Raw genomic sequence first — 16,662 nt, forward strand, 5'->3', positions numbered from 1 at the left:
AGAGGGCAGCAAGTTGGGGCACCGGGGGGGATAGTTGTCTCCCCATTAAAACAGTACCTCCAGCAGTCCACTCAGAGATTACCACCAACCACCATCATTGGGCTGATGGTGAGCCAATAAGGCATAAAATCTCTCCCTTCTCCTGGATTGGCTATAGAGGAAGTCTCAAAAATCCAAGGGTCCACACTCCTAGAGTCATATACACCCATACTACTACAATACAACCTATAACCAAACTATATACTGGTTTAAAACCCATACCCACTACAAAAATAAATAAATAACCAAGTAAAAAATCCCCCACTATACATGCCTAACTCAAACCCACTACTAGGTCAAATTGTTGTAGAATGTACATCCAAAATATAGTTTTTCAACTTATTTAAACTTTTTTCCAACAATGTAATATTAATGAACACAATGGAGATTTACTTTCAATCTACCACCTAATCACTTCTTGACAACATTAACCCAAGATAAGTGGAACTGGCTGACTGAACACTGTATTAGTTACCAACCAATTGTCTTAGTCATTCAATTCTAAGGAGGTTAAGCCACACAAGTCTTGTGTTACAAATGTCTCAACATTGTATCAACATGCTCTCTTACATTCACTGTCTACGTGGCATTAAGTTTGTCTGAGTCTTTGGTTTATATTATATTACTGCGTATGGAAGTTTTGGGGGGAGGTAGGGTATAGAAATCAGGCAGACACGGTTCGGAGACAGAGCAGAGCTAACCATGGAACACCTGCCCCTCGTTTGACCTCTAGAAGTTCTCGTAGTGCAGTCCTCGGTCACCTCCTGCAGGTCCTGCTGTGGGTGCTGTAAAGGATAGGTATCCGTCAATCAATCAGCACTAAACCAGTCGCTCAACTCAAATAGTCATAAGCAAACACCAAGCAGTATGTGAGCGACAGTCACTGCTCACTCACTGACATTTAATATTAACAACATATACATTATACACTACCCTTTGTAGAACAAGCATTCACATGTTATTATTCTATTTTTCATATATCCCTTTTTCCCAATTTTTCCCCCTCGGCTTATTTGTGGCTAATCTATATTTTTACGCTAACGCCACTACCTCCTAAATCTATGATTTTACAGGTTACAGTCCACCAACTTTAACTCTATGGGCTCTATACCTCCCCCCCTCACCTTTAAACCTGGCTCCAGCAGGAAAAGCTGGAGGCCGGAAAAGAGTGAGACAGGTAAGCGCGCAAAATTAAAAGTAACCGAGAGTGGTACAGCAGGCGGAGCAAACACAACATTACGAGGCGACGTTTGTGCAAAGGAAGTTTTCATCTCAAACCCTCATTATGGAACGTAAATGCATATATTGCTTTTTAAGTTACATCAATCTGGCTTAAAGAAGGAAATAGAGCTGCTGCCTGCCTTGGCATCAATGAGTCAATGGTGAGGCGTTGGAGCCCAGAGACTGTCTCAATGCAAAAATTCAAAAAAGCTTTCAGATAATAAAAGCAGATGGCCCGAACTTGAAGACTTTCTTGAAGATTGGTGAACACACAGAGAGCAGACGGCCGAGGTGTTTCCACCGTGCAGATCCGACTGAAAGCTGAAACAGTCGCCACCGAAATGAAAATTGAAAATTTTAGAGGTGGACCATCCTGGTGTTTCAGATTTAGAGACGAAAGGGACTCTCCATCAGGGCGCGGACGACTGCTGTGTCAGCAACTTCCTCCCGACTACCAGGAAAAATAACAAACTTCAACGAATTCACACAAAGAATGATAGAGGAATATTCCATCGGACCGGACCAGATCATAAATATGGATGAAGTGCCTTTGACGTTTGACCTGCCTCTCACTAGGACTGTTAACAAGAAAGGTGAATCGTCCATCACGTTGAGAACCACTGGCCACGAGAAGCGAATTTCACTTGTGTTCTTGGCTGCACAGCATCTGGATTAAAGCTTCCGCCAATGGTGATTTTTAAAAGCGGATTACAATGCCAAAAGAAAAGATCCTGAACGGCATCTCCTTTAAAGTCAACAAGAAAGGGTGGATGATGGAAAGCGTAATGAATGGTGGCTGAATGAGTGCTACGATCAAGCGCCCTGAGGATTCTTTCCGCCAAAAAAAAGCTTTGCTCGTTTTGGACAGCATGAGGGCCCATATAACGGATTATGCGAAAGCAGCCATCAAGAGCACAAACTCGATTCCAGCTGTGATTCCTGGGGGCCAACTTTGAACATCTGCAGCAACTCGACATCAGTGTCAATCGATGCGTTCAAAGTGGCACTACGCGTTCAGTGGGAGCGTGGATGACTAGCGGCGATAAATCATTCACCAAAACTGGTCGCATGCGAAAAGCAACTTTCGCTCAAGTTTTGCGCAGTGGATCCTGATAGCGTCGAGGAGTGTCAAAACATCCACGATCATTAACGGGTTCGAAAGGCTGGACTGCTGCGTGATGAAGAGGAGGACGCGCCATCGCTGAGGCCCTTCAGAGTCTGTTCGATTCCGACAGTGACGAAGAGGAGTTCGTTGGTTTTGAGAGCGTCAACGAAGGAGAGAGGAGGGAGTGGCTGACGAAGCCACCCCTGAGCCTGTTCGTTTCCGACACTGAAGATGAGGACTTTGGTGGTTTTTAGTACGCAGGAAGACGGAGATGAGGATTAATCGACTTGACTTTTCTGGTTGCAGCCGTGTACTGCACCTTAGCCTAAAAGATGAAGACGAGGATTAATGACTTTTCTGGTAGGCTGATTACCGTATATTTTTAAGCAGCCGTGTTGCTGCAACTTTAGGTTCTAGCGCTTACTGTCGTTTACAGGCACTTTATTTTGCACTTTAAAAAACACATTTAATTTAGCCATTGATATTGCCTCGTCAACGCTGTAAGCTTAGTTTTTTGTTATGGTACTACTGTAGGCTATAATGTAGATACATATTCAAAGATGAGCACACTTTTTCAAGATTTTTCAAAAATAACCAAAAGTTAAGTGGTTAAATGATTGTGACGCTATTAACTAATTTTTGCTGGAATACGTTATGCAAATATGCAACTTGTTTGTTGAAATGTTAATAAATGGGAGCTTCCTCAAGCAGCCATCTCTTTCCCGACAATCCCCTCTGTGCACGAACCCTTACATATGGTAATTAAACATTAAAACACCTGCGCTTATAGTCCAGTGCGGCTATATATGTACACATCATTCAATATCATTCAATTTAGCTGCTCGGCTTATACTCGGTGCGCCTTATAGTGCGGAAAATACGGTAATCCAAATCAACCATAAACACTCAATTAAATCGCATTAGCCACTATTTCCGTTCGGGATTCTGAAGCTACTATTCTATGCTGCTATTCAAGTCGAATATATGAAGAAACCAGAGCAGCCCTCTGAGGATATGGCCCTGCAGGCCCTCTCTCTCCCACCCACTCAGCACTGAGCATGGTGCGCAGCTGAGGAAGTCTCGTTGTGCTCGGGGGTTCTCCACCTCCACCACGCCCCAGGGATACAGGCGACCCCGCACCTTCTTCCCCTTGGCCTCAATCTGCTGGTTGGAGCCCACCACCAGCCAAAGGGAATACTGGCCTAGAGGGAGGAGAGAGGAGACATTGATGGTCAAAACAGATAGCATGTTTGTGATTTTGGTGATTGCATACCATTCTGAGCTTATTTGTAAAGTTGTGTGTTTTTTTAGTTGGAACTTCCAATGCTAGTAACTTTCAGGAACAGTAGTAAAAGTCTCAAAAGAAACCATCTCGATGTCAATTCCGATCGCCAAGATAATGTATGCTCGTGGGGTCGAAATGATTGACACCCTTGTTAAAGATGACAGGGAGATTAGCATGTCCTCGGGTATGATCTTTGACCCTCTAACTTTCTCATTCATAATTATTCACCATTCATTCAGGATTATCCGTAATCATAGTAGCATCCACATTAATGTAGAAGTGTTCAGAAACATTCTATTCTTATTTACAATAAAAGTGACCACAAAATTACACAATAGATTACTTATCATTCATTTCTATTTGGCACAAAATAATCTGAAACACAACCAAAACGAACTGCAAAAGAGTCACAAGCTTGATGTAGTCATGCTAGGAATATGGGACCAAATAATACACTTTTGACTACTTTATTTATCAGGAATTTTTAGGTGTGTCAATAATTTTGATACCTTTTTGAGAGAAATAAGTATTACTTATTAAACAAAACCTCTTTCTCTGACAATTGTATTAGTATAAAATAATATAATTTCAGAGAAAATCAATACTACAATATAGCTCAGTATTTAAATTATTTATTTTATACAGTTATTATGGCTAATTTTTATCAAGGGTGCCAATAATTTCAGACCCCACTATATGTGGAAATGACAATTGGGGTTCAGAATCCTTAGGTAGGCAGGACCATTCTAGAAAGGAGGTGGGGATTACTTTGAGAATCCTTGTCTGCTCCTTGAAGTCTTCGTCCTCGTCAGACTCTGCGTCGGGGAGGTGGTAGATCTTGATGCCGTGCTTTCGTCAATCTCATCCAGAATCTACAGCCACACACAGGAATATGGAGGATGTACACATCATTTTGGCTATTTACTTTAGCTGCGCTTTAACTATTGAATTGAATATACAGTACTTTATTAATCCACAGAGGGATTCTTTTTTAACAATACAAACGCGTGCAGTCCATTGGTGCGGTTGTATCTCATATGAAAGGAAGACCACAACATTTACATCCCTTGTGTAGATTACTTAAAATGTTCTCCTATTGTATACTTTTGAGAGTCAGGTTGAGCTATAATGTCTCCTACCCTGCGCTTGAGCCTCTCCCTCTCTCTCAGGGTGAGTGTGTCGGCCTTGGCGATGACAGGAACCACGTTGACTTTGTTGTGGATGGCCTTCATGAACTGTACATCCAGAGGCTTCAGCCTGAGAGAGAAAGGGAGAGCGAGAGCGAGTAAAATAACTGGAAAGTCCACAGGGGGGGTACTCATTTAAAGTCATTAAGTCAAGGTTAATTAAAAGTGCATGTTGAAAATGTGTGTATACCCATGGCCCAGCGGGGAGATGAAGTAGAAGCAGCAGTGAACACGGTTGTCCACGATGTGCCGTCGGTTCAGACCGCTCTCGTCGTGGAGGTAGCGCTCAAACTGGTCATCGATGTAGGCGATGATGGTGCTGAAACTGGAGGAGAAACAAGAAGCAGTGGCCATTAGAAAAGCCATATAACACTGTATGACATGGGTAGAGCAATGGGAACTGACATTTTAGTTACAGGGGTGTCGTCTGCCAAGTCCAGAAACTCATGCAAAGCTAAAAAACTTTTAAAAAGCAAACTATCCCTTTAAATGTTAGAAAATTTGTTTTTAAAACTATAAAGATTTCCCAAAAATTTTACTTCAACTATATTCCAACAATTTCCATGTTGGACAAAAGAGGTTGTGGACAGTGGCGTACCAGTCCTGGCTGTTGATGGCGTCGCCGTATCCGGGTGTGTCCACCACGGTGAGGCGGAGCTTCACCCCTCTCTCCTCGATCTCAACCGTAGACGCCTCGATCTGAACCGTGCGCTCAATCTTCTCTGTGGGTCAAAATTAAAACCAGGGGGAGAGGAGCGAAAAGGTTGTGCTTTTCGAGATACTCGAGGCCACTGACTAAATGAGAGGGGATTTGGCGTAATTTGTTTTAAATGACTCCCATTAGGTTATGCAGGAAGAAATTAGGTTTTGATGATAGCGGAAAGTTTGGCCTTGGTGTGTGTGTGTATACCCATTACCTGCTGCTCCAGGGATCACTCTCTCTGGGTAGAGGTCCGTAAGGAACAGGCTATTGATGAGGGTGGACTTCCCCAGACCAGATTCCCCTAAAAAGAACACACAGAATCATCAATATAAAAACCCTATCATCCTATCACAACCAAAGACACGATTAAAACCGAATAGAACAGACTATTGCGCCTGTATGGCAAAATATAGAATATATGGCAATATATATCTGTTCATAACGGATTACTTTTTTGTCTACGAACCACAAATACTACAAGAATCTACAATTAGATGTGTGCAGGGTGTTCCTTTTTCCACAAAATACACAATATTGCCTGCTAGTTGGGCAACGGGCACAACTAGCCTGGACTCTGTATGCTAGCCAAGCATCTTCCTACACATTAGGCCTCTCATAGCCTGGGAAATGCATTAACCTCGCAGTAAAACCAGACACACACACACACACAGTCCTTAGTCCTAAATGCAACAAGCTCAAGTGACAGTTCGCTGCTTCCCCAATCAAAAGCCCTGGATTAACACAGAGGTGCGCACTAAACTAAAGTCAGAGCTACCCACACAAAAGGTCAATATAGGAACAAGGTGAACAATATAGGAACAAGGTGTAAACCTACTACACCGGTTCCGACACTGCGATGCATGTGGCAGGGCTACAGTCCATTTCGGATTACAAAGGAAGACCTAGCCGTGATCTATCCAACGATGCCCCTCTACCAGACGAACTCAATGCATTTTATGCACGCTTTGACAAAAAACACCACCGAAACGTGCACAAGGTGATCTCGCTTGCCGAGGCCGACATGACTGAGGTTTTTAACACTCCCAAAGCCATGGGGCCAGATGGTATTCCAGGGCACGTTCTCAGAGCATTCGCAGTCCAGCTGGCAGGCATCTTCAACCTCTCCTTGTCCCAGTCTGAAATCCCCACTTATCTCAAGCTGACCACCATCATTCCTGTTCCCAAGAACTCTTAAGGCTACCTGCCACAATGACTACCGCCCTGTAGCACTAACATCTGTAATCATGATCTTAGAAAAAAGGTTGGTCATGGCACACATCACCTCCATCATCCCAGACCCACTCAATTTGCATACCACCCCAACAGATCTAGATGAAGCAATCTCAATTGCACTCCACACTGCGCTCTCCCACCTAGACAAGAGGAATAACTACGTGAGAATGCTGTTCATCGACTACAGCTTAGCGTGCAACAACATAGTGCCCTCCAAGCTCGTCACCAATGTCGGGACCCTTAGACTGAACACCTCCACCTGCAACTGGAGGGAGGGTGTCAGAGAACTGGCAGTGTGGTGCCAGGGCAACAGGATCATGAACTACAGAAAACAGGGGGGTGCACACACCCCATCCACATCGACGGGCCGCAGTGGAGAGGGTTAACTGCTTCAAGTTCCTGTGTCCACGTCACTAAGGACTTAACATGGTCCTCTCACACCAGAACAGTCGGGAAGGCAAAGCAACACCTCTTCTACCTCAGGAGGCTGAAACGATTTGGCATGGCCCCTCAGATGGCATGGCAACTGCACCGCCCGCAACAGGAAGGCCTAACAGAGGGCGGTGCAGACACAGCACATCACTGTGGGTGAGCTCCTAGCCATTCAGGACGTACATGCCAGGCGGTATCTGAGAAAGGTCTGAAAAAATGTCCAAAGATTCCAGCCACCTGAGACATGGACTGTTCTCTATGCTCCCGTCCGGCAGGCAGTACTGGTGAATCAAGGCTCAGACAAACAGACTCTAAACGGCTTCTATCCCCTGGCCATAAGACTGTTAAAGCGCTAACAACTACTGATCTCCCTCTCCCACAGACTATCCACACTGACTCTACGCCCATCCACCGGTCTCTACCCTCTCAGAAAACCTACGCTGCTGCGAAGATTATTATTGATTAGATGTATTACTCCATTACGCTACCGTCCACTGATTATTGATTGGCATTACCTTTAGTATTTATCCTGCTACTGGTCACTTTTACTCCTGTTTACATAGAGCTGGGCGATATATCAAATAAATTTGAATGTATGTTTTAGCGCGATGTTACAAATGCCTGTATCGCAAGAATCTAGGGTTGAATTTATGATGAGTGTTTGACTTTTTTGGTCTCATCTCATTCGCTATTTCTGTGCACCTTACCACTCGCACACAGACACCAAGCCCCTCTCCCTGCAACTCACAACAACGACGAAAGTGCATTGTCTTCATCTCTGACAACAAGCAGTTTCAACTCGCTATTTGCATTTCAGGTTTGGTCAAACAAAATCAGTCATATGGACACAGAAACATTATTTTACTGTAATAGAGGAGAACTTGACCTTTATATTATAACGATACCCTTTTTATGTCTCAACTCCCAACATGTAAAACACAGCAGACCCTACTAAGATGGGAGTAACAATGAACATGATTGTGGAAAATGAATGCTCAGTTTGTCATGCACGGCATTGCGGTACCGCTATCAGCATTTTAGCCACACTTATGTGCTAGCTGTCTAGTCTGTGTTTGATGAATGTGCAATGAGCATAAAAAGACATATTTACACAAGGAATTGGCAACTCGTTCTCATTCTGAGAAAAAAGCATCTTCTTACCAAGTTTGGCCACTTGATTTGAACACTGACACAATGCGAACAGGCTATGTGGTTTAAACAGTTAGAGACAGACAGGAGGGTGTATCCATAACAGTTAAACTGCTCTAGCTTGTTAGCAAGCAAATTGGCTAGCCTTTTAAATATAAAGATTAGCTGGCTACTCACTAGCAGGTGGGCTTGTGCTTGAGAGATTGTAGTCAAAATATTGGACTAAAGGAACCTAACGTTACTCCTTAGTCCAAAGACCATACTATTCTGTTTAAAGGGGGTGAATTGGCTCTGGAAGCCAAAACAGCCAAATACTCCATCTAAACGTGAATCGATTCTCAATTGCGGTACGGTTCTAGAAACTTAAATCCCTTTACTTTCATATCACATCAAATTAATTTCAACGCAAAATACACACTTTCAGTTCACTGTTTTAACCAGTTAAGACAGTTGTAGCTGACAGTATTTTTCAGTGACAACTGGAGTCTGTCTTCTGTTTACACAGATAGCTAATTAGCACAGGTAGTCCACTCGGTCTTCCATCTGTTTTACATAAACTAGTGCTGTAACATGGCCGTGTGGGAACCCTAACCCTATAAAAAGGTGTGTAGCAATTTAACATTTTGTTTATAGACAATCATTTCTCGCCTATATTAAAAGATAAGGTTCTTATGCAAAACCGTACCGCAAGCATTGCGTGTTAATGTAACAAAACTCCTTCCTACACAATACGCCATCGCCCAATGACTTTTATGTGAAATGTAGTGGAACTGAGAGTCATGATGAAGGGCTAGAGAGATTGTTTGAGACTTTTGTTTTGCACATTTTTAAATAAAAAACAGAAATACCTTATTTACATAAGTATTCAGACTCTTTAATATGAGACTCGAATTTGAGCTCAGGGGCATTCTGTTTCCATCGATCATCCTTGAGATGTTTCTACAACTTGATTGGAGCACCTGTGGTAAATTCAATTGATTGGACATGATTTGGAAAGGCACACACCTGTCTATATAAGGTCCCACAGTTGACAGTGCATGTCAGAGCATAAACCAAGCCATGAGGTCGAAGGAATTGTAGAGCTCCGAGACAGGATTGTGTCGAGGCACAGATCTGGGGAAGGGTACCAAAAAAACTCTGCAGCATTGAGGGTCCCTAAGAACAATTTAATAAAATTTTAAATAAGGCTGTAACGTAACAAAATGTGGAAAAAGTCAAGGGGTCTGAATACTTTCAGAACGCACTGTATATTACCATTATTATATTACCATACATATGTATATATTCCTCAACCACTCCAGTACTCCTACACATTGAATAAGGTTCTGGCACTGCAATGTACAGTACCAGTCAGCAGTTTGGACACACCAACTCATTCCAGGGTTTTTCTTTATTTAAAAAGAAAAAGGACATTGTAGAATAATAGTGAAGACATCAAAACTATGAAATAACACATATGGAATCATGTAGTAACCAAAGTAGTGTTAAACAAATCAAAATGTTTTTCATATTTGAGATTCTTCAAAGTAGCCACCCTTTGCCTTGACGACAGCTTTGCACACTATTGGAATTCTCTCAACCAGATTCATGAGGTAGTCACCTGGAATACATTTCAATTAACGGGTGTGCCTTCTTAAAAGTTAATTTGTGGAATTTATTTCCTTCTTAATGCGTTTGAGCCAGTCAGTTGTGTTGTGACAAGGTAGGGGTGATATACAGAAGATAGCCCTATTTGGTAAAAGACCAAGTCCATATTATGGCAAGAACAGCTCAAATAAGCAAATAGAAATGACAGTCCATCATTACTTTAAGACAGAAGGTCAGTCAATGCGGAACATTTCAAGAACTTTCTTCAAGTGCAGTCGCAAAAACCATCAAGCGCTATGATGAAAGTGCCTCTCATAAGAACCGCCACAGGAAAGGAAGACCCAGAGTTGCCTCTGCTGCAGAGGATAAGTTCATTAGAGTTACCAGCCTCAGAAATTGCAGCCCAAATAAGTGCTTCACAGAGTTCAAGTAACAGACACATCTCAACATCAACTGCTCAGAGGAGACTGCGTGAATCAGGCCTTCATGGTCGAATTGCTGCAAAGAAACCACTACTAAAGGACACCAATAAGAAGAAAATACTTGCTTGGGCCAAGAAACACGAGCAATGGACATTAGACCGGTGGAAATCTGTCCTTTGGTCTGGAGTCCAAATTGGAGATTTTTGGCTCCACCCGCTGTGTCTTTGTGAGACACAGTGTAGGTGAACGGATGATCTCTGCATGTGTGGTTCCCACCGTGAAGCATGGAGGAGGAGGTGTGATGGTGCTTTGCTGGTGACACCGTCTGTGATTTATTTAGAATTCAAGGCACACTTAACCAGCATGGCTACCACAGCATTCTGCAGCGTTACGCCATCCCATCTGGTTTGGGCTTAGTGGGACAATCATTGGTTTTCAACAGGTAAATGACCCAACACTCCTCCAGGCTGCGTAAGGGCTATTTGACCAAGAAGGATAGTAATGGAGTGCTGCATCAGATGACCTGCCCTCCACAATCCCCCGACCTCAACCCAATTGAGATGGTTTGGGATGAGTTGGACCACAGAGTGAAGGAAAACCAGCCAATAAGTGCTCAGCATATGTGGGAACTCCTTCAAGACAGTTGGAAAAGCATTCCTCGTGAAGCTGGTTGAGAGAATGCCAAGAGTGTGCAAAGCTGTCATCAAGGCAAAGGGTGGCTATTTGAAGAATCTCAAATATAAAATATATTTTGATTTGTTTAACACTTTTATTGGTTACTACATGATTCCATATGTGTTATTTCATAGTTTTATTGTCTTCACTATTATTCTACAATGTAGAAAATAGTAAAAATAAAGAAAAACCATTGAATGAGTAGGTGTGTCCAAACTCTTTTGATTGGTACTGTATATACTTGCATTCTAGTGTTTATTTAACTCTCATCGTAGTTCTTGTGTGGTTTTTATTCATACTTATTCTATTTAGCAGCAAGAGCAGAGGCCTGTCCAGTGCTGAGCTGCCCCTCGAGGCACACATTCCACTCTGGTTTATTTTAAGGCAGAGGGATGAGTATACAATAGGGCCCCCCTCCTCCCCACACAGACATGGAGGAAGAAGAGAGAAAGGACAACCATTTCACACAGCTAAACCAGAGGACGCAGATACGCCCAGCCTCCATCCGTTTACATAGAGACTGTCTGAAGCTGGACTCACAACAGTGACCTAAACCGGGCCTCTGACATGATCCTACACATATCCCACTCTCTCAGACACAAACACTCTGGCACACACGTATGCCGGACATACATACAGTCACATAAAAACTCTAAAAGGAAGTGAAGCGATTTGCAACAGTGGTTACTGGCGGATTTGTGGGGAGGGTGGAAAATGTGAATGGTGAGGAGAGGCTATGGGAAATGAAACGTCTGCATTTGTCAACTAGATAACAACTGTCCGGACTTATGGTCAAAGAAGTCACATTCCATTCTGTCGACAGCATGAAGTGATAGCCTAAATGCTTAGCACAAACTAGGCATAATACCAGTTTGTTAAATTTCTGTTAAAAATATATTGTATGTTTAGCAAAGAAAAAAAGCTATCCTCCCACTCAAAATGCATCGAGGAAAAAGGAAATGCATACTGGGTTGTCATGATACCAGTTTCGCGATATTCCGAAGTATCGTGGCAAGGAAACAAAACATGAAGTGGAACATTAATTTCTTGAGGAAAACAGTCCCAATATTAGAAACAAACAGCATTATGTTGCCACCTAGAGTCACATTTGTTTATTTTGCTAGCTATATCACTCACAATTTTACATCAAGTGGGTTTTTATAGGACCATAGAGGTTAGTCTAATTCCTGTTTTTATTTTTTTGCCATGGAAAATCTGGTATCATAGTATTGTAATACTGGTATCGTGACAACCCTATTAATATGCATTGCTTACTGTTGCTGTCACATTCCTAAGATGCTTATGATCTGACAAAGCTGTGTGAACATTATCATTTTGCCACACATTCCCCTTTGAAGGTCAAAACTCATCATCTCTACTGAAGTGAGTAAAGAACTGCAGCAAGAAAATGGCTGACACTCACCGACAAGCAAAGACACAAAGTGGTTTTGTGCAAAGCTCAAACAACTGGTGAAACGTTCTGTCTGATATCCAACTAGGGGAACTACGGCTAGATACTGCATACGAACGTTACAACACTCTCAATACAAAAACACCAGACAAATATTGTGACACTCACCGACTACCATAAGGGTGAACTCAAAGCCCTTTTTGACCGACTTGCGGTGCACCTGGTTGGGCAGGTTGGCAAAGCCCACATACCCTGGCGTCTCTGGGTTGGTGAACTGACCCTGCTGTAAAACATAAGAGACAACAACATGAGCATCTGAGTCATTCGACCCAAGAATACCATCATTTTTACTTTGGCATGGGCAGTGTAAATCACAGCAGCAAAGATTAAAACCGGCAATTAGGCCGCTACTCAAAAGAAACAGCTGTCCACGAATGACCTTTGGGTGAGGTGACTTTGTCTCTGCCATCTCTTTGTGAAAATCATTATTTTCAGAATTCCAGTGTTTATGGCCCTAACAGGCCTCTACGTAACCAGGGAGAATGTGCAGTCCAACCAAAGGGTTTCAAAGTTAGGCCTAAGCCCATCTGTTCAGCTTATAAACAGATGTAAGGAACTGGTCATCTCTGTATACCCCTCACACATACAGTGAGGGAAAAAAGTATTTGATCCCCTGCTGATTTTGTACGTTTGCCCACTGACAAAGACATGATCAGTCTATAATTTTAATGGTAGGTTTATTTGAACAGTGAGAGACAGAATAACAACAAAAAAATCCAGAAAAACATGTCAAAAATGTTATAAAATTATTTGCATTTTAATGAGGGAAATAAGTATTTGAACCCCTCTCAATCAGAAAGATTTCTGGCTCCAGGTGTCTTTATACAGGTAACGAGCTGAGATTAGGAGCACACTCTTAAAGGGAGTGCTCTAATCTCAGTTTGTTACCTGTATAAAAAGACACCTGTCCACAGAAGCAATCAATCAATCAGATTCCAAACTCTCCACCATGGCCAAGACCAAAGAGCTCTCCAAGGATGTCAGGGATAAGATTGTAGACCTACACAAGGCTGGAATGGCCTAAAAGACCATCGCCAAGCAGCTTGGTGAGAAGGTGACAACAGTTGGTGCGATTATTCGCAAATGGAAGAAACACAAAAGCACTGTCAATCTCCCTCGGCCTGGGGCTCCATGCAAGATCTCACCTTGTGGAGTTGCAATGATCATGAGAACGGTGAGGAATCAGCCCAGAACTACACGGGAGGATCTTGTCAATGATCTCAAGGCAGCTGGGACCATAGTCACCAAGAAAACAATTGGTAACACACTACGCTGTGAAGGACTGAAATCCTGCAGCACCCGCAAGCTCCCCCTGCTCAAGAAAGCACATATACAGGCCCATCTGAAGTTTGCCAATGAACATCTGAATGATTCAGAGAAGAACTGGGTGAAAGTGTTGTGGTCAGATGAGACCAAAATGGAGCTCTTTGGCATCAACTCAACTCGCCGTGTTTGGAGCAGGAGGAATGCCTATGACCCCAAGAACACCATCCCCACCGTCAAACATGGAGGTGGAAACATTATGCTTTGGGGGTGTTTTTCTGCTAAGGGGACAGGCCAACTTCACCGCATCAAAGGAACGATGGACAGGGCCATGTACCGTCAAATCTTGGGTGAGAACCTCCTTCCCTCAGCCAGGGCATTGAAAATGGGTCGTAAATGGGTATTCCAGCATGACAATGACCCAAAACACACGGCCAAGGCAACAAAGGAGTGGCTCAAGAAGAAGCACATTAAGGTCCTGGAGTGGCCTAGCCAGTCTCTAGACCTTAATCCTATAGAAAATCTGTGGAGGGAGCTGAAGGTTCGAGTTGCCAAACGTCAGCCTCGAAACCTTAATGACTTGGAGAAGATCTGCAAAGAGGAGTGGGACAAAATCCCTCCTGAGATGTGTGCAAACCTGGTGGCCAACTACAAGAAACGTCTGACCTCTGTGATTGCCAACAAGGGTTTTGCCACCAAGTACTAAGTCATGTTTTGCAGATCAATTTAAAATGCAAATCAATTTATAACATTTTTGACATGCTTTTTTCTGGATTTTGTTGTTGTTATTCTGTCTCTCACTGTTCAAATAAACCTACCATTAAAATTATAGACTGATCATGTCTTTGTCAGTGGGCAAACGTACAAAATCAGCAGGGGATCAAATACATATATTATTTTTTCCAATGGCTGCAATGGTTTAATTCTAATAAATCCTGATTTGCCAAAGCAGATTCACATCCTGTTTATATAGGCCTAGTCAAAATAAGCTCCTTCTGAAGTCATTATTGGACCGCCTGACAGCATTACTTACTGAGAGGAAGCAAGCTTACTGAGAGGAAGCAAGCATCCTCTTATCATACTCAGTCGGGAACTTACCTTAATTTTTTCAGCCTGAGACATTTTGAGCTCTTTCAACCTGCCAGAGAACAGAGAACCTTACAGTAAACATGTCAAATGTAAAGTACTTCAGTTTTTTTTTGCAGAGCATGTAAATACTATATCAATAGGACTAGCTTTTACTTGAAGAGAATGACGACTGTGTACACTAACAAAATGGAGGATAGCCTACCTACATGATTTAGAGGACTGTGAGAGACAGGAAGTCTGCTCTCTGCTCAATGACTTTTCGAAAGAATGTCTAACAACAAAAAACTAACAGCCTTCCCTTCCAAAAACTTTCTTTAGCACTTTCACTTCACAGATGCATGTACTCAAGTTGGTTTTAACTTGAATTCAACTTTCCATTCTGTACTTTTATTTAGCTAGCTAGTGACTTTTCTATTACAGTATACCAAAAATAAATTGAAGCTGGAAGTGATATCAAAACTTCATACAGTTAGCTAGCGGGGGGAAGAAATAATTTCATCACAATTCAACTGACAACAGACGGGCCCTTCTGAGGAGGCCAGAGAGAAATTGACATGGGCATCTTTCTTTCAGAGCTAACAGTAGCTAACTGCTCTCTGGACTTTTATTTTTTCAACGCCGAGCAGTGGAAGTCTGAAAATATTTTAACTGGGTTTTGAAAGCGCTGTCCCAATATCTGAAATACAACTAAATGATATTGCAGTTACCTCAAATATGCCTATCTAGTTAAGTTTACGCTAATAATATCACAAAACATGATTTAACACCTTCAAGCTAGCTAGCAAACAAGTATTTCAAACCGGGCTGTGTAGACAAACTGTAAATTGATTATTCATCTCATGGTTTCAAATGGTAACGTTAGCTAGCTAACACTGACTATTAAACCGGCGAAGTGTCTAAAAGCAAGCTTTGAAAACGTACGTTAGCCAGCCATCTAATTATCAAGTAGCTAGCTACTTTGCTAAAGGCTAGCTTAATACTAACAAGCTATTTGGGATGCGGCAGGAAGTTAAAACGAGGTATCTAATTCGACGAGACAGTTAAATGTGACATGAATACGCCTAATAACTGGCTAATAGATACAATATTTACCGTTTCGATTGTCAGTGAAAGAAAACCTTGTGGGTTTGGAGCATATATACAGTCATTGGTTTGGAGGCTGGACTGGCGAACAACACCTCAAATTCCTGAGCTTCTTCAGCACAGGGACCAGAATGCATTGGGCGTTTACTGTCCTCAAATTGGTCATCAAATAATGCATTGCTTTTTCTTCGCAATAAAATCGGACACGTAAATCTACTACCAACGATTTTCTTTACAATTTGTAATACAACTGTTATTCATCATCATCATCATCATCATCGTCATTATCCTCATCACCAACTATCATCATACAGTACTTCAAATCATAAACAAAAATTGACAAAGCAGTGGTCAGTCTGATCCAAAGTCCTTCAACCTTAATTCATAATTAACAGGGATGGGCAACTTTGATTGGGGTGGGGGCCACAAAAAATCTGAACTCATCATGAGGGGCCCACATCCATCCCCACCACATTGCTAGCAACACCTTTTAGTGGCCCGCCCTCCTCTTGACAGCAGAGAGAAAAATGTTTTATCTTTGAGAGTTAATTTCGTGCAATTCTACACGTTTTGCCATGCAGTGTAGGGAAAATGTTGCAGTTTTAAAACATGTTTGCTGCAATTCTATACATTTTGCCATGGGATGGAACGAAGATTTTGCAATTTTATAACTAATTTCATGCAATTCTACTCATTTTGCCATGCAGCCTGGTCTCAT

At 42.3% G+C, this 16,662-nt stretch overlaps 1 pseudogene; it reads right to left on the minus strand.

The window, feature by feature from the left end:
- Window positions 1-768: 768 nt before the first annotated feature.
- On the minus strand, window positions 769-16,068 carry LOC123481574 (annotated as a pseudogene).
- Window positions 16,069-16,662: the final 594 nt, after the last annotated feature.

The sequence above is a fragment of the Coregonus clupeaformis genome, chromosome 21, assembly GCF_020615455.1.
Source record: "Coregonus clupeaformis isolate EN_2021a chromosome 21, ASM2061545v1, whole genome shotgun sequence".
NCBI lineage: Eukaryota > Metazoa > Chordata > Actinopteri > Salmoniformes > Salmonidae > Coregonus > Coregonus clupeaformis.